At 39.2% G+C, this 26,003-nt stretch overlaps 1 long non-coding RNA gene across 1 annotated transcript in view; it reads left to right on the top strand.

Moving 5' to 3' along the window:
- The window catches only part of LOC311020840, a 324,545-nt gene extending 299,019 nt beyond the window's left edge, over positions 1–25,526 (top strand). The window contains exon 4 of the long non-coding RNA XR_014597944.1: positions 25,240–25,526. This is a non-coding gene — a long non-coding RNA (uncharacterized lncRNA). The remainder of the gene's footprint in view (positions 1–25,239) is intronic.
- Positions 25,527–26,003: the final 477 nt, after the last annotated feature.

The following is a 26,003-nucleotide window of genomic DNA, read 5'->3' as shown; positions in this document are numbered from 1 at the left end:
TGAGGAAGTTGTTTAAGATAAATATGATAGACATAGGGTGGATATTTGGGTTGTATAATAATGCGATTGTTGTTTGTCTTGTATATTATGATTTAATTGTTAAAGTTATGGAAAAGGGGTAAGAATAGACAAGTGAAAAGCTCTTCCTACTCCTTTTCGGACATGCTTTTTTATTTTATTATTTATTATTATTTCATATTGTGGTTTACTTGTTTATGATAATTTTATATGTTGAGTTTGATAGTCTACGGTTCTTTGTATTTGTTATTTTTTGTGTTTAATTCTACGGGCCCATGTAAACTAAATAAACTAAACTAAAGACTGGAGGTGGCACTGAAACGGAGCTGTAGTATGGACCATTTCTATTTCCTTAAATTGAATAAAAATGTGTTCTGAATGAATGGATGTAATTGTTCTGCGCAATCCACATCAAAAAAATAAACTTGATATTTATTTGTTTCATTTTACCATGATTTGAGCGATGTGTGCTGCTTAAACTACACGATTAAATAATAAGCAATGTTGGAATTGAAAAGTTTTTAGAAATATATTAAGAAGTGTCGTAATCACCCAGACAAACTCGTGGCCTTTTGTGGCACATCAGTCATTTCTGTTTTAGCAAGACTTGGGAAGCATCAAATGAAGGCAAACTGTTAAAATTCTACAATTAAAAGGCACAGCCAAAATAATTTTGACTCATCCAAAATTTAAATCCTGGCACCATGCCCAGCTTCAACGCTGTGAAAGGCACAAACATTAAAACAATCAGGTTTTAAAAAATCAACCATTAGCAAGTTTCTCACCTTAATGGTCAATCCTGTACTTCAGACTCTGTGGCCGATATGCGATGGCTGAACATTAGAACACTTTACATTGCTGCTAACTATTTGGAAAATAATGTTGTCTTTAACAAGTGCTTCTAACTTTTATTAGTTTCCATTTGTTAGTGGAAAATATGAAAATCTGATACATTTGGAAATCTTCACAATAAACATTTGGTCTACATATTTTTGTTGAACATTAACAAGCTACTTCCTTATTTTTCAAATATATGGAATTTAATGGATGTCAATGGCTGCATGGAAGAACAGGAACAATAAAAGGGACATTTTCCAGCAACCATTTGAGGTTTTAGCAGTAATGTGAAGTACACGTTGGTTTTTTAAGGGACAAATACACTGATATGACCCTTTAACATATTAATTATCCCTATCATACAACAACATAACTGTGTTCCACACACATATACAGGTTATCACACATTTAGAATTGCCACATGCAAAGTTATAGCATCCACTCACAAAAAAAGTTTTGTCTTGTCTATGTGTTTATGTACATGAAACTGTGGGTTTGCTTGTGTATACCACATACAAAACCACAAACACACATACAGGAGTTTAACTTCATTACTGCAATGTACTCACTCACTCACTCACAACCCTAATCGGGTTCCAGCCGGCTCAGTTCGTCTCCCGGCTAGTGACATCCATCACTCCAGCCTCTTTGAGTAACTCTGTGATGAAGAAGCATAAATCTGATAGCCGCATTGATTCGTGCCATTATGAGATTACTGGCAGGCTTCAATCCAGTAATGCAGCGTTGATATTCTGTCAGTGGTGACTGGTGTTATGGAATATGGATGTTCACCTTCATACGGTCCTTTCTCAAATCGATAGTTGGAAACACAGTCTGAGTTCTCATTGATAATTGCTAAGAAGGATGTAAACTCAGGGGCAATCAATAATGAGCCATTTAATGAGATAAGTAAGTACTGCAAAGAAAGTAGTGTCAGGAGTGTTGAAATTTAAAGTTTGATATATTACATCAATACAACACAACCTGCATTTTTTTTTTCAGTTGAATGCAGACTTTCATGCTCCTTTTCAGGTTGGAGTTGTTTTGGAGGTTTTCTACTTATAAATATGTTTACATGATATAATGTTCAAATAATGCATAATTTTTCTCATACGGTCTGTCTGAATATACCTGTCCGAAACACATTTTAGAGCCTGTCTTCCACATCTGGGAACTATTGGGTGTGATCACAACATATAAATCATGGAATCTTAATTCCTATAATATGGAAACTTTATGGGGAAAATGTATCTAAGATTAGGTTCAAATGTTTGATATACACTCAACAAAAATATAAACGCAACACTTTTGTTTTTGCTCCCATTTTTCATGAGATGGACTTAAAGATCTAAAATTCATTCCAGATACACAATATTACCATTTCTCTCAAACATTGTTCACAAATCAGTCTAAATGTGTGATAGTGAGCACTTCTGCTTTGCTGAGATAATCCATCCCACCTCACAGGTGTGCCACATCAAGATGCTGATCTGACATCATGATTAGGGCACAGGTGTGCCTTAGACTGTCCACAATAAAAGGCCACCCTGAAATGTGAATTTTTTTGCTTTATTGGGGGTCTGGGGACTCCACCATTTGCCTCATGCAGTGCAACACATCTTCTTCGCATAGAGTTTATCAGATTGTCAATTGTGGCCTGTGGAATGTTGGTCCACTCCTCTTCAATGGCTGTGCGAAGTTACTGGATATTAGTGGGAACTGGTACACGCTGTCGTATACGCCGGTCAAGCACATCCCAAACATGCTCAATGGGTGACATGTCCGGTGAGTATGCTGGCCATGCAAGAACTGGGACATTTTCAGCTTCCAAGAATTGTGTACAGATCCTTGCAACATGGGGCCGTGCATTATCTTGCTGAAACATGAGGTGATGTTCATGGATGTATGGCACAACAATGGGCCTCAGGATCTCATCACGGTATCTCTGTGCATTCAAAATGCCATCAATAAAATGCACCTGTGTTCTTCGTCCATAACAGATGCCTGCCCATACCATAACCCCACCACCACCATGGGCCACTCGATCCATGAACATTGACATCAGCAAAGCGCTCACCCACACGACGCCACACACGTTGTCTGCCATCTGCCCTGAACAATGTAAACCGAGATTCATCCGTGAAGAGAACACCTCTCCAACGTGCCAGACGCCATCGAATGTGAGCATTTGCCCACTCAAGTCTGTTACGGCGACGAGCTGGAGTCAGGTCAAGACCCCGATGAGGACGACGAGCATGCAGTTGAGCTTCCCTGAGACGGTTTCTGACAGTTTGTGCAGAAATTGTTTGGTTATGCAAACCAATTGTTTCAGCAGCTGTCTGAGTGGCTGGTCTCAGACGATCTTGGAGGTGAACCTGCTGGATGTGGAGGTCCTGGGCTGGTGTGGTTACACGTGGTCTGCGGTTGTGAGGCCGGTTGGATGTACTGCCATATTCTCTGAAACGCCTTTGGAGACGGCTTATGGTGGAGAAATGAACATTCAATGCACAAGCAACAGATCTGGTTGACATTCCTGCTGTCAGCATGCCAATTGCACGCTCCCTCAATGCTTGTGGCATCTGTGGCATTTTGCTGTGAGACAAAACTGCACATTTCAGAGTGGCCTTTTATTGTGGGCAGTATAAGGTACACCTGTGCACTAATCATGATGTCAGATCAGCATCTTGATGTGGCACACCTGTGAGGTGGGATGGATTATCTCAGCAAAGCAGAAGTGCTCACTATCACACATTTAGACAGATTTGTGAACAATGTTTGAGAGAAATGGTAATATTGTGTATCTGGAATGAATTTTAGATCTTTAAGTCCATCTCATGAAAAATGGGAGCAAAAACAAAAGTGTTGCGTTTATATTTTTGTTGAGTGTAGTTAGCTTGGCTAAGTTATTCTGTTAGTTCTGGATCAGCTCATTGCAAAGACATTTTCTCGAATGGATCCCCAACACATTTCATTCCACTGGGAGGTCAAAATATTTAGTGGACTCAAATTAATTGCTGCTATAAGTGCTTTGCTTAAGGCCCTGTTTCCTGTGTTGATGTTCACTGAAGAATTGCTGCAAGCAACTTCTGGAAAAAATACTGCTCATGTCCTGCTACAACTACACCTATTATTCCATAATGCGAGTGTGAAAACAGCCTATTAGTTGGTGGAGCTGCACACTGTAAGGCTGATATGCTCCTAAGGGTCCCTCAGAGTGCACTGGAGCGCCCCAATATATCAGTCCAGCTCCCTCCTCAGCTGTCTTTCTTTATTTTCAGACCCCTTTTTTCTATGGCAAGGACAGCAGAATGACTGAGTCCCTGCTGCAATGATCATCTGGTGTTGAGAATAGGTGCCTCCAATTTATCAGAATACAGATGGGTAGACTGTATTTGAAAACTCTAAGCTCAAAAGCAAGCCTTCCACAGTTAAAAACAGCTGCTTTCTTGTGAAAAAATGCCAAACAATAAAGTCAATACAAATAGTAAAGCCATAAGAAAAGTGCAAAACATGCCCTCATTTGCTACAGTCACCAACACTTATACTTTTAGAAAAAGGCCACTTATATTTTAAGAATATGTACGGTATACATTTCATAGATGATGAAATATGAACAAAATATTATATTATCCAGCTTTCCAGGTTGATATAATACATTTTTTATAAACATCGACTACTGATTAAAAAAAACAAATCAGAGAAAGTCGGATGAACAAAGTGGGAGTGAAGCCACCAATGTTTCCAGAATTCCTTTTGGAGCTTGTGGTCTGACATTTAAGTGCAGAAAGCTGGTGCCGCAACAACTCATACACCATCCAATTCTTCCATTGTGACTCACTGTTATAATTTACCGACCATCCAAAGTGTATTCCTTTCGTTGTGGCACATCTCTCACCCACACATTCCCCAATTCTAACAAGATAACTTCTGCCGCTATGACATATTTTTGTAGGCCAGCCCAGAGGATAGCATCATGCTCACTGAATCCCTCGACCAAAAAGGCCAACAGGAATTTTTCCATTGGATTATTGGCGAAAAAAGCTCTGTGGCAAAGTTTATGTTGCTTATACATTTGGTCCCACAAGACTGTCTTCACAAATGAACACCACATGGTTTTTGAAGCGTAAATGCAATCGCCAAAGTAAACAGCTAACGCTAGGCTATGAACAATCTACACCATCATCACATGACTTCATGACACCGCCACAAAGCTAAAGGCGTATTAGTTTAGACGCTTGTTAGCAACCACCTTTCTGCAGAATTGAGGAGTGCTATATTTAGTTATGTATTATAGAACATAATTCAAATTTTTTCAACCACGGACCTTATTTCAGTCATCTAAACAAAAACCTATAAAAAAACTAATTGAATTTAAGACAGAGGAACCAGAAGTGTAAAAATGCTGACATTTACATAATTTCCCACATTCTCTCAGACTGGATGGGCAAAGGAATGGAACAAATATTCTATTCCGGCCCTTTATGTCCCCTCTAACATTTTCATGGGGTTTGTACTCCTACTGTTCTACTACTACTATTACTTTTAAAACTATTACTACTATGCTTGTTGCTAAATACAACTCAGATAATTGAATTAAATGTTGTGTTGTCCTCACATAGTCAGAGTATTGAAGACTACTTTTACTTGGCATTGTTGCAGATCCTTGATTTGCATTCAGAACAGTCCACATTATTATGGTATGGTTTTAAATGTAACAGGGTTCTCCGGCTTCCTCCCACACTCTAAATTGCCCATAGGTGTGAATGTGAGCGTGAATGGTTGTCTGTCTCTACATGTTGGCCCTGCGATAGACTGGCGTCCTGTCCAGGGTGTACCCTGCCTTCGCCCAATGACAGCTGGGATCGGCTCCAGCCCCCCCGTGACCCTAAATACAGGATAAGCGGTAGAAAATGGATGGATGGATGGATTAGTCATGCTGTTAACGTCAAATACCTACCTGACCTATTTCACTTAAAATTACACAAATTGTTCCTCTTTCTAGGTGGCAGGAATGAAAATGAACATGCCTTGTGTTATGGTTGCCTCCACAGCTACTACTTGCCTCCACTTTAATCCACACTGTGGCTTTTGCATGAATTAAGATCAACAGCTGAAAAGGTGTGCTGTTGGCAGGAGGTCTCAAACTGACTGTAGTCAAGGTAACAAGCCACGTGAACAGCGTGGATATCCGAGTGGTGTTTGACCTGACAGAGACTGAACACTTACTTATTTTTGAATATTGATGTTTGTCTATGCAGCACTACCCTGTCTCTAAAACAAATGTATCGCAAAGGAGACGAATAAATGAACTTGACTTGATTCAACACTACAGAACAGGGAAACATGACTTACAGATATGCTTGATAAATATGCGATCAAAACACTTGCACAAAACATAACACAACATAGACAGTCTCATGTGGCAGAAGCATGCTAGAAGTACGTTTTCACCAAGAATTCAAGGTAACATGGGGTGAATAAATGATTTTAAAGTGAAGTGTGCATATGAGGTATTGTGTTGCTAAAAACAGAAAAGGTATTTTAAAAGAACACTGTTAAATTGAAAGATTCCTATATGTACGTAGAAATGCATGATGACAGGGATTAACATGATATGTACAATGCACCATAACAACAATAATAAATAATGATATTTTACTTACAAAGAAACAAAAAGGGCGATAGATAGAGTCACCCCTAACCCAACCCAGTGGGCAGGTGGATTGAAAAGAGGTTAAAGAAACCTTGCATTCAATTTTACACAACAAAATTTCAAAGTACCAATACAGATAATTAAGAGAAAGTGATGCAAGACTCTGTGGCAACAACTTTCAGTCGTTAATTTCCTCCCACCCACTTGATGATTTAAGGTGCAGCTCAGCACGATTGTGAGTCTCCAAACTGGTAGGAATCAATAATCTCAAGTGAGTCTGTCTGATGTTTTCTGCTAGAACCTGCATCAGGTATCAATAGCAGCTGGTCTGTGCCTCTCAACACTGTATCCTAGCAACGCCACATGCTGTCATGTTCAGAAACTCCTATTTAGTGAAAGGAGTGTGTGGTCTTGTGTTCACGGTGTTAACTTCCAATTTCAGCCAAAATAAAAAAAGCAGTGGAGTGGCCACTTCTGAACGCACAATCTAAGTGGCCACTTGACAGAATGTTGACTGGACAAGTGCTTGAGTTTAGACGGAACATTAGCTTATTTTGTGGTTGAAGAGAAAAACTCCACAGACTGCATGAGCAAGTTGCATATTCATTTACTCTTTGCTTACACAAGCTCCCACCGCTGAGTTTGTCATTTATTTGTTGAGAAAAGTGTGTATAATAACTTATGGTGTATTGCCAAAAGAGTTCCACAGGTATTTCAAATGACTGTATTAAGAAGAAAAAAAAAGAGCTGAGGATCAATGCCAAGAACTTAAAGTTGTTGGCTGCAACAACTTTAATGTTGTCACATTATTAATCCAAAGTAATTTCTGTGTTGTTGTTAAAAGGCAGTGTCTCAGCATTAGATCAGTTTCTGAACACAGTGCTCTATCTGTTAATTACTTAAAGTTCTGTTCACAGTAAAATGTGTGTATTCTCAGCACGTTGTTGGGACCCTTCTCTCTTTTGAATTAAAACTAGAAAACAGTGATACAGTGATGTTACTGCTCATCACGTTGTACCTTAAGCTTTATTGTACATGGTTCTGTGGAAAAGGGTAAAGGGAGACTAATTAACAAAAACTTGGGTTTTTTCGACTGATACATTGAGGACTCCATAACAGATCATACAAATGTATCTTATAAATGGAAGGTCCTGCTTAAATGGGTCTCCACTCCATATTCTTTTATTTTCACTTGATTAAATCGATAAGTCCATTTTACATGAAAAAGCCAGGATGTAGTAATAATTGCACTTTGAGTCGATACTTTGGAACAGCGCCAGATTGGGACTAATCTTTCAGCCCATACCTCAAACCATCCACCATAGTTCATAACCTATTTTAATGGAGACATATAATTATAGCTTTACATTTACTTTTACATTCAGGGCATTTAGCAGAAGCTTTACCATATGAACTATTGTCTACAAACTTGCTAGTGTATTTTCTAGAAAAAAAATATTAGATTTATTTCAGCACCAACCACAAAATAATAAAAAAAAAACTTGTTTTTGTTTTTAACCCTTACAGACCCACATAGGTCTGTTTTTGTCTTTTTTTTTGGGGGGGGGGTTTAGAGGGAGACAGCAGGTCAGCAACTTATGCTATATAAAAGTGGTGGACGCCATCTGAATACTGAGAAACTGAATATTAATTTGAGATGCCGCTCAGCCCTATGTGTCAGGTTGTTCTCATTATAAATCATAAAATACAAATGTGTTAACTAATTATTTAAAAGTGTATGAGTATGTATTGGTTTATTGTTGTATGTGTATGTACTATGTATGCACCTTATTCACCAAGACAAATTCCTCATTGGCGTAAAATCCTTCTTGGTAATAAATCTGTTTCTGAATCTGATGAGGGCTTAGAAGATGTATTATAAGTTGTTGCTGTCATTTTTGGGTGTATACAATTAGTTTTACCCACTGGTAAAACGGTGCTCCTACAGGCTGTTCAAATTCGGCTCCTGTTGTTACGTAACAAAGGGAGTCCTTTGCATAGGCCAAACTCCTTTGTGCGATGATAGGAGCTATCCGAGAGGGGGTTGTTCATCACCGGGGTGAAGTTCGGTGTGTCCTGCGGTGTCGTCGCTCACAGCTACTTATGGTTAAGTTAGCCTACTGCTCAATGCTGTCGTGTGAACCAACCACCAATGTGCTCACTGTAGTTGTCAGTTTTTTTAAAGAATGCAACCATTCATTACATGATCTAATCCCATAAATGTTAAATCTAATGAAAAATCAAATATATGACGATTAATGGTGCTATGCTAATGCAGATGTTAACAGCAGGTATGGGACATTGCTTTAAAGTGCTTTAAGTGCAAGTCCGTCAAACCCAATGTTCGGTAAATCATCTCCATCACTGTAGCCTTAACACACAAATATAATGAATACATCCCCCAACCTTGCTCCTATTTCCCATAATAAACTATTAGACACAGATTCAATGTAATATCAGGGGTTGAGGGTCAGGGCTGCTGTTTCCATAAGCATATTGGAGGGGCACCTTCCACTTATGTTTGAGGGCACTTTGAATCAAAGCATCCATCATATTCTACAAATTATTGCTCATTTCATATTCATCAGATGCTTGGATACTTCACGAGGTCGCAAATGTCTGTTTCTTATGTCAAAGTCTGAATTTCAATCAGCATACCAATACCTGCGAGCCTTGATTGAATATGCAGAGTAGGATTCTTCTTTCCCCTTTTGTGTCCCCTTTGAAATTTGGCATAAAAAGACACTATATTATTAACTTGTTCTTGCATGTTATTATATGTGAAGAGAAAATTTCGGTGTAAATATTGAAATATCTTACAGTGAGGGGCGGTTTGATATGACACCACCTGAGCAGAAGCCCTGCAATGAACGCAGAAGCAGGGTTCAAGGTTCAATATACCGAACGTGGTTGAAACAAAAAGCATCCACTCAAGGTACGACAACGTCCTTTGGATCCAAACAACCATTCCTGATTCATATTCAGTTCATGATTAAATGGGTAAATGTCTGTAGCTTTTTTAAGAAGCTGAATAGTAAATATGCCAGTGCCAGTAGTTGTGATTAACACCCATGAGCAGCCACATAATATGGATCATTAATGTTTCCGTCTGTCTTCCGCTTTCCCTTTCAAAAATTAGGGCTTGAACCATACCAACACAACCAAGTTAAATTTACACATTACACAAAATGTTAACAATTTCAGATCACGCATTCTTATGCTGTCCTCACCATGAGAAACACAAGTGTTTGTTGAAATGCTGAAAAATGGACAGATCATGCGACACCGTCTCACAGAAGTCCATAAAATAGTCACAAAATTGAAAATCTACAGATTCCTGTACATGGACACAAATTTCCATTTTCTTTCTAGGTCTGGCCATTGCATATGGTTGCATTTAATTTGTGTGTTGCAACCGACTTTCCATTGGCATCACCTTCGTGCTGAGCAACATGAAAAAATTGACAATTTGTGTACTTGTACACAAAAAACAATATATCACATGTTATTTCAAAAACTACAGTGATTGGATTATGGTTGAAAATGAGTGTACGGTTTACATTAACTCAACATTTGGTTAAAGTTAGACAAAGGTGTTACAATAGGAAACATGAATTACCTGCATTGACACTGAATATTATATATGTGTGGCCCGTAACATGTGGTAAATTGTTCCTCTGATATTGGGCTGCTTCTATACTGTATCATCTTGTATCATAGTGATACAGATCAGCTGACATAAGACATTGAAAACCTTTATGCACCAATAAGTGTAGCATTCACAAAGAAGGCAATTTCTGTTTTTAAAAGAATGATGGACTATCCCAGAAATGGTGAAAAAAGATAGTGTCATGCTGTGCTGTCATAAACCGACAGGACCATCAGACAGCCGTCTAATCTTATTGTTACAGGATTGAGTGTGTTACTTTGTATCTTTCATGAGGGGTTGTGAAGGTGCTGCCCTCCATCACTTGTGTTTTTTTTATATAGTGTTACAGTTTTTATGTTTGCTAGCCCAGAAATTGAGATCATACTGGGTCCCTTCATTGGGTTTTGGATGGATTTGAATGGATTTATCCATTGGATGTTGGATTATTTCAGAAAATAAAGCACTTTGGCAAACACAAATTTATGATTCTTACACGTTGTTCAGCACAAAAGTCTTCTCAAACTAACACCACATTATGATGAAAGAAGCATGACTTTAATCAGTGATCAGTATTTACAACACATAAAAGCTTCAACATTCCTGAATGGGATATTTACTGACATATTTTATGTCACAGAACAAAATGTTAGAATAGCTTAAGCATTTGTTAACCATATACCTTATTTCAGGCATTTAACCAAAGATCCATCAAAACAAACAGACTTTTAGTCTTAGCCTGTTCATGTCCGAGAAGATCCAAAGTGTTAGATTGGTGTGAAAAGGAAAGCCTCTAAAAACACCCATCCAGTAAAGTCTCACTCTTCTGCCAGCTGTCAATCAAAATGTCAACAATGTGCAACATTACCTTTTATTTACTACTGATTGAATTCATAGTAATTGATTCATGCAATAAATCAATAATATTAATTATTGTGAATTAATATATGTGAATAATATTTCAGAATCAGATTTGTATCATTGTAGAGTAACAGAGCTCATGTGTTGTGTGGTCAGAAACAGAAAAATTACTAAAATGAATCATACTTTAAGGAACTACGTTTCTCATTTAGATAATTTATTGGCAGAAATGGAATACACTATCTGATATAATATAATAAATTGAGCTTAGAATGAGCCATTTATATCTACACACAGAGGGGGTCCTCTTCAGAGAGTCTAGTTTCCACAGCAGCCCATGATGGACTAACCAAACACTGGCTCCAGAGGGAGCCTTTCATGGTTTTTTACATTATGCACTGGTCCACTTTAATTCTCAGACACGTTTGGAAAGGGAGGAGTGAGCTGAGGAGGGCTGTTCAGTAAGATTGCAACAATAACGTCATGTGAACTATGTGAGGACACATCTGATGGGACCATACAAATGTACAGTGTTGATTGGCCTGGACACTTTCACATTATTGCACGAAAATGAACAATCGGGGTTCACGCAGAGAAGAGGCATTTTAATGTCCGAATCCACCGTTCCCTCAAGCACATAGTTGACTTACTGAAAGTTGAGTAAAACCACAGGAAACAAGTTCCCTGGGTCTCTGATGGTCTCTGTCAAGAAACCATGAGTGGGTGGATTATCCATTCCCAAAAGCTTAGACATCCTACAAGATACATAATCATATCCCTGTTCATCACCTCTCTTCAGTTTTGTAAACATATTTGCTCATAGTGCCACCAGTTTGATCCCTCCCTCCTACATCTCCGACTAAATTAACTGCCGGTTTGAGCAGCGGCAAGTTGGCATCTTACTCTTTCTCCTCTCGTCATCCAGCCTCTGCCGCTGATGTTCCTAAATGAGTGGGCCATTGCAGTAACAGCAAATCATTAAGGCTGAGCAGGAAAGGTCAAGTGCTTTATAAAGACAAGGGACAATTAGAAATCCACCGAGACAATGTAGCTCTGAAAAGGTTAGCAGAGGAGGCTCTCACGGGCGGCTCTAATGCACACATGGCAAATAAAGGAGAGGAAACACGCACAACAGTGGTGATAAACAAACCAAAGCATGCGTAGGGATTACAAACATACACATAAAAGATTGTACTTAAACTGACGGACACATCCACAAAACTCCAAAGAGCAGGCTCCTGAGCATCGCCCACATATGTTAATATAGTTATACATACACACACACACACACACACACATTACATTTAAAACGGCATAACAAAATATGATCTTAATGAGTAAAGAGAACAATGTTCCCATCTTGCCAATTGACTAAATTACTGCAACACTACAAACGTTTCCCGTACAGCTAATTGTGTAGCTGTGGTTTTATGTCTAGGTGGCTGTAATTTGAACTGGCTTCTCCTGTCTCTGCTGTGTTAATGAGGATGCAAATGGTAAAAGCATCATGCTGGTTACATATCAAAGACAGATTGTGTTTCCTTGTCATTTGGAAGTTCACAAACTCCTGCAGCTGTCAAGCTCGCTGCTAACTTACTAGCTAGGTTAACTGCCCTTTTATTCAAGAAGGATCCTTTAAAGGCTTAATTCCATGGATGCTGTGTCATTGAATCCTGATGAAGGTATTTTCCAGTGACGAGGATCCTACAAACCTGAATCCATTGTGAAGGGGATTTTGAAGGCTGCATTTGTCTGTACTTCACACTCTTAAAACACTCAGCAATCTGATGCACATGATGCATTTCCTGTTACTTGATTTAGAAACAGGTGTATGAGATGATAAATCGCAAATTTCATATGATGTATGAAAGGTTTGTTATGACTTTCGCCACATAGCAACAGACTTCAGTTCAGCAAGTTATTAGTAGCCAGCCACGGTAGAGAGGGGCAGTGGGGTAGAGACATGTATTTTCACATCTAAATCAGTGATGCTAGATTTTGACCAAACCAGAGTTGATGACTGCTGCAGTTCTTCAGCTTAGATTTGGTGGGTAAAAAAGACATGAATTGTAACTGTGGCTGGAAAACTTCTTGTCAACCCCCATCCGTTGCAATTCCATATATCCTATATCCATGAAACTGCTATAAGGATAAACTCTGAATCATTTCTGAAAAACATCGTTTTAATATTGAGCTCACAGCGACATGAAAGTTCAAGCAAACATCATAGATTAGAGTCTTGGTTCTCTGATGTCTAGCTTTAGGGAAGTGTTGCTCATGTTCGGGAATACTAATAAGTGGGAAGAATAGGCTAACCAAGACAGTTAAGAGGAGTTTTATTTTGTTGCTGTCAAGTTTGACTGAAGTGTGTTTTACAATCAACAAAATAAAATTGCTTTGCTTTGCGTCTGGTAGCATAACAGCTGTTTCTCTTCACATCTGAGGGTTTAGTTCAAGCAAATCAGAATTGGTTTTGTGAATTGGGTTTCATTTTATCTCTGTTTGTATGAAGTGTGTTGTACAATCGGTGAGGTTAAAATTGCTGTGTTTTTCAATATAGTCTGGTGGCTTTGAGCATCTTATTAATTGCTTGTTCTTTGATTATAATTCATAATAATCCCTGTTAATTTTATTTATTTTTAGTAGTCTGCATGTTTTTAATTTGTGTTTAATGTTTGAAGGGGATATAAAATATGTTTGTCCTAATGTAAACTGTAATTTACAAATGTATATAGTCTATAGCAAACATGTGCATTTCTTCTGCACACCAGCACACTCACTAGACCATTGTATACCAAATGCAAGGAAGGAGTTTAGCCTCGGCGCTGAAGGGCCAACGATGCATCCTTAACTTTGAGAAACACCCAATATAAAACCATGCCTCTCATGAGGATGAGACTTTTTGTGTTTTTTGTTTTCACAAATCAAAACTCTTGACTATTTGTTTTATTATTTCACAAATAACAAAATTATTGACATTCATTTTTTAATGTATTTGTTTAATTATTCTGGATATCTGCATTCTTCACTTATGAGATGAAAAAGCATTGTTCTACCCAAAGTAGCACAAAGTACAAACATATTATCTGACTAAAATATATGCAGAAAGTTAATAAAGGGAGGACATAAGCAGAGCGCGACAACTCAGCTGCAGTTCTTCAGCTTGGTTTTGGTGGGTAAAATAGACATTCATTGTAACTGTGGGTAGAAAACTTCTTATCAACCCCCATTCTCTGCATTCGGACCATATATCCTATATCCATGAACCTTCAATATGGATAAACCCTGAATCATTTCCTACAGACTGTTGTGTGCGTTCTCACTCAGATGCGATAGCACCACTTTAATATTGAGCTCACAGCGACGTGAAAGTTCAGGCAAACATCATAGATTAGAGTCTTGGTTTTCTGATGTCTAGCTTTAGGGAAGCATTGCTCATGTTCGGGAATACTGATGAGGATCTGACTGGTGTGTGGGTTGAAATGTCACATATGCAGGCTTTACTAATTTCATAGAAGTTGGAAATAGATCATAGTGTGGGCATTGTTGTTGGCCTCACGCTATGTTATCAATTTGCTATCAAAAGACAATATTAATGACTTTCAATAATGTGTATTTTCAGCCTTTTCCAGGGAAATATCCATTGTTGTGTCAGAGAAAATATGTGTTGGCAACCTTGAAAGCATTTTGAGAATGTTTAATGGGCTAGTTAAGCTACCATAGACTTTAGTGAGTATGAAGGGCTCAATCTGAGCTGTTCCCCCCCAAAATGCTGCACAGTGGCACTTCAAAGGAGCACAATATGTCACCATATACAGTATATAGTGCTGTGTGTCATGCTGTGGAGTTGCACTGCTTCCCTGTGGTCACAAATCAATAATTGTTGCTTTAAATACACATTTTTAGGTGAAGAATTAAAGTAGCAGTTAAGTGTTAAATGAAGTGACATGAATCTACAGTAGGCTATAATAAGAATGCATCTGAAACGAAGAGTGACATTGCAACGATACAAACAGCTCTAGCCCATCCAGGCTGCATGCCCATAATGTTTACAGAGGTCTGTTGCTCATGGATGAAATGTAAAATCTTGAAATCAGTTTCTTATGATTCATCCACTTATTTAAACCCCTCCCCTCCTTTTTTTTCACTTCTGATTGTTCCATCTCTGTCGCTCTCTCGGCCTGTCTTTCAGGGTCAGGGCATATTTCCCTCGGTGTTCGCTCACAAGATTATCTCATGTTGGCGAGCTGGCCCTGCAGTAGAATTAATTGCATCAAACACTGATAACGCAGACAAGGGGAAGGGGAGGGGAAGCGCTGATTACATTTGGGTTTACTCGCAGATAAATAGCCTCAACTAACAACAAACACCATCGCTAATATCCTTCTAGCTTCCTTTCCTCTCTTTTCCCCCTTTGTATCCAGCCCACCTCTTTCTTTCTTTCTTCTTCTTTGCTGTGAAGAAATATTCTCTCTATTCTATAAGTTCTCTCTGACTCACTTCACTCTCTTCACCTCAAGCGGTGACATTGTTTGCTTAATTATGTGTTATAATCTAGTGACAGTATCTTGTGTGTACAAACACTAACTCCCCGTTTCAGCGCCTCTTGGATACACAGACATTAGAAGGCAAACAGACACGCTTGTTTAACCATATCCATGTATTAATATCTCTGTCATGCTGTCTGCAAAGTCATGCATGTGTTTTTCTTTCAAAGCACACCACAAAATGCTAATAAGTCATCAGCATATGCATATAAAACCATAACAGCAACACACACAGACACACACACACAGACACACACACACACACACACACACACACACACACACACACACACACACACACACACACACACACACACACACACACACTCACTTTAGTTCTTTGTAGCAGGGGAGAAAAAGAACAAATAGTTCTCCAAATTACATTAAATTACTTTCATAGCAGCATACTGCTGAAGACTTAACAGCACTTGGAGAAATGACTGTCTCGCACGTCTTTGCTCATATAACATAGTTCAGGATTGGCAAATTCAATAATTTGTTGTCAGGAGCCGTATTTACACATTTTTCTCTCTGATGCATTTCAGATTCAATATATGCCGTCCTCTGCCTATTCCTTTGCATCTCCATTAGGCAGATAAACAATGTGAATCTGTTTTTATATTCCAGACGGGAATGTCGTTCCTAACATGATTGTCCAGAAGAGGGTCAATGCACCAAAGCTGTGGAAGTTTTCTTAAACCTGATTCAAATGTTAGTTAGTAAGTAGTTTTCTTTTTTTCTTCTTACATTCCCATATAACTAAACTGCATTCACAATTACATTTATAGGGAAACATTGCCGTTTGAAACATAACACTCAACAAATGTACATTGTCATGCATAATAAAAAAACATCAAACATCATGGTTTGGCTGAAAATGACTGATAGAAAACAAATAAAATGCAGTCAAGGAAACTTTCCCTCAAAACTTAATTCACAATGTAACAGTCACGTTGTGTGGGAACATTATTTTTAGGAGAACGGGCTGACTGGGCTGTTTCATATTGGGAACCTACAAAACCTGCTGCAGATATCATCAAAGTGTCCAAGTAGAGAAGTAAAACTCACCCCAAGAGGGACTTTCTGTTGGGTATTTCTGTTCACATTTACAGCCTAATCTCCCCACAGCATCTCATAATACAGGACTGACATCACTCGGGTAATTTTATCTGACTTTCCACCGTTCCCCGTAGAGCTATAGAGCGCTTGATGAAAATGCTTTTTGGTAATCCCCATGATAAGAAAACAAGTTCTGATTTCTCAAATCAGTGCTGTTTAAGCACCGTTTTCTGGCCTTGCGGCTCATAAGCCGTTATCATTGATTTTCCGTGCTGAGACATGTCTTCTCCATGGGGCAAATAGACGTGATAATTAGACATCCTATCATGACTGACCAGTAAACAGGTTTTGAAGTGCTGTAGCTTCAATATGAAGCTGTCTTTGTGCCCCAGCAGACAGATAGTCAGTAATTACTTGATATTAAAACCCGTCTCATAAGCTGGAGTGATTACAGTTGCATATCTGGAAACTGCTTTAGTGGAGTTGTCAAAGAGGGTTGAGGTTTTACATTTGTTAACTGTAGAATTAAAGACTGTGCCCCACGATATTATGTAATGTGGTGAAATGACCATAAAAACAAAGTAATTGAAGGATCAACATGCATGCATGTGCAGCATGTGGACTCGAGTTTGACTTTTAGCTGCTTCCCTTTATGTCTCATGTCCAAATAAGTATGTTTGTGACATAAAACAACTACTGTTGTTACGTAACTGCCGTTAGTGAAGTACAAAACATAGATTACATGAAAAAAAACTGTAAAACCTCCATGTTTCACACGGGACACAAACAACAGTCTCCTGGGTGAAAGTCCTGTGTTTGTTTGAACTGTTCGACTTCCCCTGTGAATCCCCACCCATTCATGTTCTTTATAATACATCAGTTGCTCTGAACAAGTGTAAAAAGTACTCAGACGGGGTTAGTTGAAAGCACAATCCATCCCATACAGATGCTCAATGGTCAGCAAGGCGGCGTTGACACAGGGGCATCTGACAAATTGGGATGTTGGGTTTAACTTCTCAACTCTGAAAAAAATGTCTACAACTCTAATAAGCCAAGATCAATGACCTTGTGTGTTCCTGTGAATGTTTCATGTGTCCATATTCATGCATTCAGTCTTTGACTGAAAATATTTATATTATACTCCATATCAACTGCATAGACAGGTCATTCTAGTCAGCAAGATATTGTGGCCAATAAATAACCAGTCAAACATAAAAAGGCCTTTATACATCATTTTGAAACATCGCTTATAGACAGACTGCCAGATAATGTTCCGGGTCAATGGGATCCCGCTAGTTGGTCTGAATCTCTCAACTGTCGCATCCTTACAGTTATGAATGGTTTTGTTGCAAAATATTCTCGACCAAGTATATTGCAATTTTGTGTAATTTACTCATCACGCCCTCAGTATGTAAAGATGTAAAGGCTGATTAAAAAGTAAATGTACTAGATCCCTCTTGTAGCAGCATTAGTAGAACAAAAACTGGTCTTTCCATTCTTCTAACATGACATCAATACACATCAAGTATAGATAAGGTAAGGCGCTTTTTACATTGCAGCACTGTTCCATCTTGTGGAATTATTTAACATTTTCAAGAGTCTGATATACAGAAGAAGACGAGACACCCAAATAACCACTGGCATTGTTCTCTTCAGTTACAGAGGCTGAGGATAATAGCTGGATAAAGAAATAACATCCATGTGAATTCATGGACATTTCCTAAAGGCATGCTGGGATATATGGGAAGAGCCTATTTGAGCTGTACAAAATTAAACTGAAAAAACATCTCAAATGGGCGTGCTGGTGGTCAAGTGGTTAGAGCGCATGCCATGTACACATATGCGCAGCCGACCCCGCTTCGAATCCCGGCCGGAGGTCCTTTGCTGCATGTCACATCCCCCTCTCTCTCCCGTGTTTCCAGTCTATTAGCTGCTAAATAAAATAGATGAAATGAAGCTGTATCGAGGTTATGCGTTCTCGTTTTCAAAGTCTGTTTTAATCAGAAATTATTTCATATTTCCTAATGGGGATTCATTTGTTCGGTAATTATACAGAGAAAGATGTTTTATCATGTTTGAACGATGATATCAACGATTTGTGAGTAAAAAAGGCTTAAAACGACAGTCTCATTTAAATACTACCCACGCTTAGGTTTACTTTTATTTCTAACTTTAAAGATCTTTCTTCAGGTTTGTTTAAAAAAAATCCTCCCAAAGCTCTGGCAACAAAAGCTCCAAGACTTGAATCATTTTTCTCCACAGATTTTCATCCTAGTTATGCTTTTCTTTTTGCCATGATTAAAATAAAGTCTTTGACACTGGAGAAACCTATTACAGCATGTTATCCAGCCTTTGAATGTGATAAAATATGATAAACTCTTGAATTTCTGGACAGATTCCTTGAACGCCTTACAGTAAAATTGAATTCATACATGTTTACCATAGGGAGCTCAGGAGATTCACCTCTATGAACCTGGCAACATGGCTACATGTTGTATCCAAGTAAGCTACAAGGAAATACAGTATTTAACTGTAACATTTGAACTGTGGGCAATTAATTATGTAGGCCGAGTACAACTGCAGGCACAGCAGAGAGAAGGAGGGTTATCAAACAGGGAGCATGTTCTGTTTTTATACTTGACACAGTCGAACACACACAAACACATTTGTCTCTCTTGGTATTTGCCCCTGCTATTACAGCACAATCTGTTTGCATTTGAAATCCCTTAGTTTTAAATTTGTATAATAAAGAGGTTGAGGTTCACGGCACTGTTCAACTCAATCAACTTTTAGGTTTTGATTAATCAGAAAAACACTGTAGGTTGAATGTTTTAATTTCCCTGCTCTGACAGCATGTGGTACACAGTTTTGTTTTTGTGTGCGTGCGATGTGAACTGTTTGACATTTTTTGTCATAACAAGGTTGTTTTTCTGGGCTTTTGCATCACAAATAAAGGCATCAACAAAATATTTGGTGCAGAACAGACATATTCAAAAGGCAAGACAAAGGCAGCGCTTACCCTATCCTTTCCTTCTTGTCATATACTGTTCACAATAAAAGCCCTAGACCTACAGTACACTGCTTATTGTTTATTCAAGGTTTATTACAGGGACAAATTACATCTATTCAAACCTTTTGTTTACAAAGCTTTGTGACTAGGGCCGGGGCTTTAATGCGTTAATTAAGATGAATTAATTACAGAAAAAATGTATGCATTAAAAAAATTAACGCATTTATTTTTGCACTGCGGAATGTTTCTCACTGGATGAGTTTCAGGCGGACCGATTATACTGGAGCACCAACTAGCATTTATGACTTCAGACAACAACAAACCACAGTGAACATGAACGAAGAAGAAGCTGATGAGACCGCTTTGGTTGGCCCCGTGGATGGGAAATTTTGTTATAAAAAAACGAACCGATGGAGAGCGATAAGAGCATGGTTGTGTGCAAGCTATGCAACAAGGAATTTGCATATCACCGCAGCACATCGAGCCTCAAGTATCACCTCAATGCAAAACATATAGCAGCTAGCGTGGACGCTAGCTTTTTTGAACAAAAATAAACAATATTTTGTTGCTTAAGCTTATGTATTCAGTCATTATTCAATGGTATACTAAAAATCCATGTGAAAAAAATTACTTCTCACTGTTCTCAGGTCAAATGTATATGCGATTAAAATGCGATTAATTTCGATTAATTAATTACAAAGCCTCTAATTAATTAGATAATATTTTTAATCGAGTCTCGGCCCTATTTGTGACTTTTGCAAATTTGCATCACTTTTTGTATGGGAAATATTCACATTTACATGAGGCGTCTTTATCTGACAAGTGATGCAAACGCAGATGTGCCTAAACATGCATTATCTCTGCTGGGCATCAGGGGGTGACTCCTCTAGTTGCAAAAAGAAGTCCAGCACAATGTTTATTTAGTAAATGTAGGTATGCTATAGGGCAGGACTATCTTTTGATTGACAGGTCACTACCCGGCCTCGCTACCGTTGCTACCAGTGCAATTAGCCACAAAGATTTCTTTAACACTTAGTTGTAAAGTTTTTCTTGAATTATGGAAGCTAACTTTTCTAACAGCTTCACACCACATCACTCTGGGTCCGCTCTGCTAATTGTCAGATCCACCTGTTGCTCATCAGCAGTCCAATATGGTCACTTCTGTCGAAGGTTCAAAACCGGAGTCCACAAACCACAAAAAATCCACTCCTATTACACATGACCAACCTGCTGCACAACTTCTAGTGGAGTTCCCAGCTACAGAAGTGAGCGCACATGAAGCTTGCATGAAATGCTTGTGTGAAGTGACAATCAGCTACACTGAGAATCAATCTCAACAGTTTTTTTTGTGTAGGAACTTGCTGAGCTACAGTGACTCTGGGTGTATCTTGCATTTGCCCTGCATTATTACCAGAGTTACTGTATGTGCTCCTCATGGTACATAACATCTGATTTTCCACAACTCATCAACCGACAGCAACTCGTATTCTTCCCTGTCTCCTTCCTTTGGAGCTGGAACAAATAATTCCAGCAGCACAAAAGGACAAACAGAGCTCTGACATGGGCTGTATCTGTTTGAGGCACTGGATTGTGATTCATGGAACTGAGGACAACAAAAAAAAGAAAAACTCAAAATCTATAAGGAAATCAAATACCCCAATGAGACACTGGGGATTCATTTGTTCGGTAATTATGGTTCCTGTGGAAAAGACAACGTGACCTCACTTTAATTCTCTGTGTGGTCTTCAGCATTGCTATCGCTAGTTAAGTTTACCAGCCCCTTCATGAAGTTGTGATGGTGCAACCAAACCCAGAGAATTATACTCAAGCAGTGGCGGAGTGGTTAGAGCGCATGCCATGTACGCACGTACGCATACGCAGCTGATCCTGGAATCCTGGCCGGAGGTCCTTTGCTGCATGTCACACCCCCCTCTCTCTCCTGTCTTTCCTATCTATCCACTGCTAATAAAAGGCGTGAGTGAGGTAGAACACAGTTTTGTATTAGCCTAATGTGCCGAGCAGAATACAGAACTCTATTGAGGCATGAACGGTCTTCATACAAATATCAGCTAGACTCAAAAAACGAATCATTGCGCCAATGAGATCTCACAGTTTCTTTTTGGTTATTACTTTTTTTTCTCTCTTGTTTCACCGGAGATGCAGAGCAAGAGCTCAAGGATAGCCAGGCTGATGATGCTGAACGGCAATAAATCACTACAACCAGACAATGCTGCAAAGAATGCTTCGACAACGACAGGAGGGAATTACGGAGAGTTAAGGAGAGTGAGTCATAACTATTTGTCAAGATTAAATGCACGCTTTTTTAGCCATTCGTACCAGAGGCCCAACTGGGAAATTTAGCTTGCATCCGGGGAAGCAGCCTGATTAAAACAAAAGTATTCTTGTGGGGATCCATGAAAAGGCCTTATACCCATTATAAATCTCATTCCAACTTTAAAAAGCCTTTGTTTAATATAGTACAAGAGCAGGTGTTTTTTGTAATGTAAATATTGGGGCATTAATAATGTAACAATTGGGAGGTAAACACTTTGATACCATTGTAACCGATATGTACCTTTATTGAATATATCTGTCAATTTCTAAAAATGCAAATAGGATGAAAAATAAGCATCATTCACATTCTCTGTGGTTTTCGCTACAGTTGTTTTCTTCCCTCCCACCTCCCTGTTGTGTTGAACATGATGTTCCCTCGTGGGGAGATCAAAGCCTCCGTGCAAAATATCAACACTGTGTTTATTCTAGATATACATAGATTATACAATCATCCATTCTATGTGAGCTGGCTGATTGAGCTAATGAAATGTGACAAGTCATCAGTAGCAGGCAGAACTTGTTTAAAGGGTCAGGGTGTAGCATTTACAGGGCGCTATAATTGGCAGTAATCATATTAAAGTGGCCCTATTATAAAATCAACTTTTCCATGGTTTTCAAACTGAAAATTGGTCCTTGTGGTGTCAATAGGTGCCCACAGGGCCGTAGCCAGCTATGAGGTAACCGAGGTCCGGACCTCGGTAAAACATTTCTGAGAAAAAAAAAAAGTGGGCCCCGAACAGCATATTAACACACCGCCACCGGACAGCTTTTATTTTGAAACCACAGGAAGTTATCTATCGGCGGAAGTCGCGGGAAATTTACAGAAGAGATGACCACAGACAACACTGCGAGTTGACAGGTGAGTGACAGCTTTTAAATATTATGCTACAAGCAGAACACGTTAAACCAATGATCGACGCGATCCAACAGTGTAAACTTGCAGTATTGATCCACTATTTTTGGTCTTAGTCGACACAGTAGGCAAAGTAGCCAAACGTATGAGTAGCGTTCGGATGGAGTCCGGCAGACAGCAGTCAGACCGGGTGACATTCAAGTAGACGAGAGAGCGACGGTAAAAGGTCGGCAAAATATATTGTGGACGGTCACGGGAACGCTAAACGTCCGACTCCCGAGATAAAACATTTTGCCGGCTGCCCTGGCGGTATCTCGATGCGAGTTGGTAACCATGGCAACAGAGTCTCATAGCGTAGCAAGTGTGTGTATGTGTGTGTGTGTGTGTAAACAATAAGATAATAAGTTATCATGATGAGAACAGTCTCTCTCTCATAGGCCATAGGCTTATAATGTAAGCCTATGTATATAATCAATAAGGTCTAATCAACCTCTTTTGATTTCCCCCTACAGAAGAAAAAAAAACAAATCAGTGACTGTCTGAAGAGTGAAAAATGTCAAAAAGAAAAAAAATTCAACAGAGTACGTTGGATTCATTTGTTCAAAAGAAAAACAGAGCCAGTATGTCAGATGACAGACTCACTGGACTGGCTCTTATGCACGTCCACTGGAAGGTCAAGATTGACAGGGAGAGGGTCCTGAGACGGTGGGATTCTTCTGGCCCACAACTGGTAAAAGAGGTGCTTTCCTGGGACGGACCTCACTAATTTTGAAATCCTGGCTACGGCCCTGCCCACAGTATCAGAAAAGACCAGCATCTCTTTTTTTCTCTTTCTCCATTTGAAAGAAATGCTCTGAATAAACGAATGGTTTGCAGAATGTGCACTTATTAACGTCAGCAGTGAAATTTCCTGTGCTTTATATGGGTTATCTTGGCTCATTAGAACCCGCTCCAGCTGCGTGGTCCCGCCCACATAATCCCCATATACTTGTTTGCTGTCAGTGTGATTTACATACAAACCAGTAAACCAAAAATGCCAAAATCAACAAAAGCGAGTTAGCAGTCCTTGGCTGCAGCAAGCCACACAATTGCCGATATTTACTTGCATCTTTGGAGCATCTACGATGGAAATGTGCCCACATGCATCTGTAAATGTTTGTCTGTGTGCTATGCACTTCACCGACAGGAGCTTTGACAACTTGGGTCGGTACAGCTCAGGATACCTCTAACCTGAGGCCAAAGTTTGGATCAATACCGACAGTCAGAGAGCCAACCACAGACACTGAAGCGGTAAGTTTCTAACTATTATGCAATATGCTGTGTTTCCGTTTACCTGCCTAATTGCTTTCTAAAGTTAGCGTTGACGTGTTGCACTAAAAGCTTACATTGTATTGATATTGTTTATCTGCCCAATAGAGATCAACAACCAGGATCAGCTTTTTCTCCGATGTTTATTCGACAAAGTATTTTCATCTGCAGACAAAAATAGTTTGCGCCTCCCTTCTCATGCAAAAGACTCAGAGTCTAGCAGAAATCTCCCTTTTAAGGGGGAGGAATCATACCATAGACAAAAGATGGGTCATGTCCAATCTTACAAAGGCAAGATGTACAGAACACAGATGTCATGTCCTCTGAAATTATCTCATGTCATATGGCACTCATGCTCATATCACCTAAAGATTCTGATTATAAATTACAAACATCCAAAATTCCCATAACAATATTGAGGACCGTTAACGTTACGTAGTACTGCGAGGGGCTTTTCCAATGTGAAACACCTCAAACCTGTAAAATAACACCTAGACATCAGTTTGCTCGTGAACGTTTTGTAGCTTAAATGCGCTAGCGGCTAGCGCTAGTGGCAGCAAGATCAGCTCATCAGTGTTTGTTTATAAATGCCGATGCAAAGACGACATCAAAATAACAAACGTTTCTTTTTGCACTGTTAACGAAGGGATTTTACGAACTACTGGCATGTCAAAACATCAGTTGTAGTGAAATAGTAACTTGTTCCACATTTCAGATGTAGTTGTAAACTCTGACCGTCTGCTTACAGAGCAGCAGCACACATCAGTGTCCCACAACCAGGGACTCTGCCAGCCACACCGACCCACCAAAGCAGCATACTGTTGGCACTCACCTCTCTAGGAGGACTCTACAGGCTCCTTACCCAAGTAAAAGTGTGTAGCCTGACATGTAGCCTACTTTAGATCAGGTTTAACAGCATAACAGCAACTACTAGTAGTCGTGCAGATGTGTATTTCTATTATGTTATATCATGGGTGTCATTCCTCCATACAACTACTATGTCCTGCAAGGACTTCTGTGTTGACACAGCCATGGTTCCAGCAGACCTGTTTGACATCCACTCCAATAAGGAGACCGTCAAAGAGAGCTTGCCTGGACCTGGTAGAGGAGGAGGATACTTTGGAGGGCAGCTCTTCCTTGACTTCAGAAGAACTTGATGCCACATATGAACCTGCAGAGTCGGCCACAAATGTGACAGCCTCAACAGACAGTTTGCGAGTTGCGAAAATATCACTACGTTTGTGGATGTGAATATATTTTTATTGCCATGCCACCTGTTTTTAATGAGGTTTTGTAGTGTATGATCAATCTGGAGGAAATACATTTTAGGAATACTTCAATAAACTGCTGCAGATTTATGACGTTACTATGACAGATGTTTCTGTTATTTAGTCCAATCCACTGAGTGAGGGTGGATGCACAAATAAAGGCCTATCTCTGTAATACAGTTCAGAAACACTAGAAACAAAGACAGGACTAACTAAGATTTCTGCCTAAAAGTCGTTTTTCTCCCCACTATCGCACTACAATGCTACCTCCTGGGTGATGTTGGAATTTTGAAAATGTATTGGCTCTGAAAATCATGAGAGTGTTCTCATCCTGCTCAATGTGTAAAGTGTCCTGAGATAACTGTGAACTTCAACTGCTGATTAATTTGACCATCAAGTCTTTACAGTTATTATAAAATGTGTCATGGTTAATATTACTGAAGTAATGGTCAGGAAGACTGCATAATATGTTGCATAGAGGAATTTATTTTTATAAAACACAAAACAAACAACTTACTGCTGTATTCCTCTTACCTGTAAAGCACCATAACCAGCTCTATATGTTTTTAATGCGTTTTGGAGAGAGAACATTCAGACAGACAACCAGGA

The sequence above is a fragment of the Eutrigla gurnardus genome, assembly GCF_963514095.1.
Source record: "Eutrigla gurnardus genome assembly, chromosome: 11".
NCBI lineage: Eukaryota > Metazoa > Chordata > Actinopteri > Perciformes > Triglidae > Eutrigla > Eutrigla gurnardus.
Note: the sequence above shows the minus strand (reverse complement) of the source record. Positions and strands in the feature narration are given on the sequence as shown.